This window comes from Cupressus sempervirens, chromosome 6 (assembly GCF_028749045.1).
Source record: "Cupressus sempervirens isolate cs-2001-9-10 chromosome 6, ASM2874904v1, whole genome shotgun sequence".
Classification (NCBI taxonomy): Eukaryota; Viridiplantae; Streptophyta; class Pinopsida; order Cupressales; family Cupressaceae; genus Cupressus; species Cupressus sempervirens.
Genome location: NC_143123.1, coordinates 265,750,359 through 265,754,588, shown reverse-complemented (window position 1 = coordinate 265,754,588; position 4,230 = coordinate 265,750,359).

The window sequence follows — 4,230 nt, the reverse complement described above, 5'->3', positions numbered from 1 at the left end:
AAAAAGGTGCAAAACTTGAAGGACATAAGCTTGATGTGTATGGGGGACTTCAAAACCCCACTTTACCCTTCAAAAAAGCTTGAGGGGATCAATGACTTCTCTAAGAGTATGCAAGATCTTTTGGAATTCATTAACACCTATGACCCTATGGATGTGGACCTGCAGAGTAACCCCTTTACTTGGACCAATAATAGGAAAGGCCAAGACTTGATCCAAATTAGGTTGGACCAACTCCTAGTTTCAGAAGATTGGCCTCACATCATCCCCTCGTCCCTAGTCAACCTCTCAAGAACTATTTCTGACCACTCCTCAATTTTGTTCAATTGGGAGGATGTGATTGTGGGTGGGCCTAAACCTTTTAGATATGAAATCACGTGGCATTCCTATCCTAATTTCATGAATAAAGTGGAATAATGGTGGAATATCAAAGTGGATGGGACTGTTATGTTTTGGTTGACTCAAAAACTAGATAATGTAAGGAGGAATGCTAAGGATTGGGCCAAGAGTTCCTTTGGGGATGTGTTTAAAATAAAAAAGTCCTTGAGGAGGATCTCAAAAGGCTACAATCAACCATGGCAGTGGGAGATGTCATTGAGGCTACCAATCTTGAGGAGGAGAACTGTAGGAAGAAGTGGAAGGACACTATTAGTAGGGAGGAGATCTTTTGGAAGCAAAGGTCCCACATTTTCTGGCTAACCAAAGGTGATAAGAATACTTCCTTCTTTCATAGCTCTACTTTGAATCATAAAAAAAGAAATACCATACCTCACTGGAGAAGGAAGGAGGGAGGACCTCGAAGGAGCAAGAAGATATGGGAAGACATGTGGTGGATTTCTTCAGGAACACTTATAAAAGAGAAGAAAAGAGGAGCAACAATTTAGTCAGGAGAAGTAATCCTTAAAAATATCCCAATTGTCTTAGGGGGTGTGGAAAATGAAAAGCTCAAGGAGAAAGTCTCAGAAAAGGAGGTTAAGAATGTTGTGTTATCGATGTAAGCCTATAAGGCTCCAAGATCAGATGGCTACCTACCAGCCTTCTTCCAGCACTTCTAGGAAGTGATTAAAAAAGAACTTATTTGGGCCACTAGGGATATGATCAGAACTGGAGGGATGATAAGGAGGATCGATAAAACCTTTATTGTCCTTGTGCCTACAATTCAGACACCAAGAACCATAAGGTATTTTAGGCCAATCAGCCTTTGTAATACCATCTATAAGGTGTTAGTTAATAGGATCAAACCTTTCCTGGACATGGTTATTGAGATTCCTCAGAAGGGATTTGTCTCAAGTCGTCAAATTCTAGATGATGTGATTACCACATACGAAATCATCCACTCTATGGATAAAAGTGGAAGACCAGGTATGGCCCTTGAACTCAACATCTCTAAGGCCTATGATATAGTCAATCGGTCATTCCTCCATGACGTCCTAGAACAAGTGGGGTTCAATAAGAACATTGTGAATATCATAAAAACTATGGTGGAAACCACCCAATATGAGGTGTTTCTCAATAGGACTCCCTGGGGTAACTTTGATGCTAGAAGAGGTCTGAGACAGGGTGATCCTCTTTCCCCTTACCTTTTCATTATGGTGGTTGAAGTGTTAGGAAGGTCACTTACTAGGTTGGCTGGTTCGGGTAGCTTGAAAGGTATCAAGCCAGCTACTACAAGACACCTAAGGTTATCTAGCAATTTGTGGATGATACTTTTCTTCTCAGAGAATCCTCTATCTAGGAAGGAAATGCTTGGAGGACCCTCCTCATTAATTATGAGAATTGCTCAAGTTAGCAAATTAACTTGGTTAAAAGTAAGATTTGTTTTTTTAATACACTTGAGGTTTTGTAGGTGAAGGTTAAAATTATTCTTGGATGCCAATTAGACAACTTCCTAGATACCTACCTTGGCCTTCCTCTGACTATCAAGGAAGTCTCTACCACCTTTTGAAACTCTATTCTAGAGAGAATGCAAAAAAAGCTTGTTGGGTGGAAGGGAAAATTATTAAGTAATGTGGGAAAAACTTCAACTCCCAATGGTGGCTCTTCAAGGAATACCAATATACTTCCTCTCAATATTCTAGATTAACCAAAATATGGTCGATAAACTTGAAAATTTGCAAAAGGAAATTTCTTTGGTCGGGCACGGAGGAAAGAAAAAAATGGAGCCTCGTCAATTGGGAGACTGTGTGCAAACCTAAAGATAAGGGGAGGCTGAGAATTAGAAGAATTGTTGATACGAATAAGGCTCTACTCACTAAGGTTGGGTGGAGATTAGTTGAAAATAAGACCGGTTGGGGAGGATCATGAGGGATAAATACCTAGCCAACACTCAGTTTAGATATAACCTATTTAATATTAATGATCTCCTTAATGGCTCAAAGATCTAGAACAACATCCTCAAATGCAAGCCCCTACAACAGAAGGGTGTGAAATGGCTAGTTTGGAATGGTAAAAAAAAAGATTATGGGAGGACAATTGGATCGGGGGGAAACCACTAATCTACAACAAGTTCAATGGGCTCCAGGAACCCTTAAAAAGTAATGTGGGAATGAAGGTGGAAGATTATATTAATAATCAAAGGAAATGGAAGTGTTTATCCACCTTGGATATCCCTAATAGAGAGGATCCCCTTGTTAAAGAATTGGAGAAAATGATGTGCCGCCACACTCTCCCTATACATGCCTAGTGGGATGAGGCGATTTGGGATAGGAGGACTAGGGCAAGGTTTGGAATAGACAATTATTGCCAAAAATCATTTTTTTTTCTGGTGGACAGTCATGCATGGTAAGATCCTCACTACTAACAACCTCCAAAGGAGAGGTATTTAGATAACCGACCGATGCTACTTTTGCAAGGAGGAAGAGGAAATATTGTTCACCTCTTTTTGGAGTGCCCATATTCTCTAAGGTTCGATCCTACATCTAGAATAAATTTTTGATGGTTTGGGTCATGAACATAGGCTTGGAACAATTCATAGAGAACTAGTACTACCCCTTTATCCACCCACACCTTAGAGTCCTTTGGAAGGAGAGAAACACCAGGGTTTTTCGGGAGTAGGAAAGGGGTGAGTAAGTGGTGAGAGAAACTTTGAGTAAGCTCAACACAAAGAATGTTATGGTGGAAAATTTTAAAGTGCCATAGGAACCCTTGTGCAGGAAGGAGGTGGATATTGCTAGGAAGTGGAATATTCTCCCTAACTTCCAAAATTTTGACAATTCAAAATTGGTAGCTAGAAAAAATACCCATTGGTTTCCCCCCACTAGGTCCATAGTCAATATTCTCCCTGACTTCCAAAGTTTTGACAATTCAAAATTGATAGCTAGAAAATAAATTGATGGTGTTGCACAAGGGAGTGGGAAGTGGGGCAAGCAACAACTAAAGGTCTACTGAGGAATGAAAAGGGTGATGTCCTGGTTGCCTACTCGAGACGTTTGGGTCAGGGAACCAATAATGTGGTGGAGGCTACTACTTTACTTTGGGGGCTAAGATTTGTTGTGGAATTAAAGGTGAAAATACTAACCATAGAGGGGGACTCTAAACTCATCATTGACTATGCTCAAGGGAGTAATCAATTTGGTTGGGCCCTGCATCACATATTGGGTGACATATGGAAGTACCTCACAACTCTGGATCATTATCACTCACAACACACCTACAAGGAAGGCAATGCGGTGGTAGACGCCTTGGTTGGATTGGAGTTTGATTTGGAGAACATAAAAAGTTGGAAGAGTGTTGAATCATTGCCTAACTCTATAATTTCCCTCATTAGTAGGCAAATACTCCTCTAAATAAGGTTAGATGACCCTCCAATTTTGGAGAAGGGGCCAATTTGGTAGAATTGCTATCATTTTGATAGTTAAGATTGTCTTGAGTTTGACAAGACATTTCACAAGGTTTAATTATGTGGATCAATTCATGAAAGGGCATGGAGAAGGGGATGCAATTAGTAATACTAGCTTTAAAATTAGCGCCATCATTTTTCAGTGTTATGGTAGGATTATAGAAAGAAATCACATTATGACTCAGGCTAGAGCTTTAAGGTATTGCGTGTGGATTTCTTACACTTTAAAATGGTTAGCACATTCTGGAATTCATAGTCTCATGAAGCATAAGAAAGATAGCTTTTTCACCGCTGGTTACTGCATATCTAGCCCCACCTTTGCGATTTTCTAGGTGCAAATGAGAATTAATGAGATTGAAGAAAGGGATATCATTGAGGAAGTTATTTACATGGGT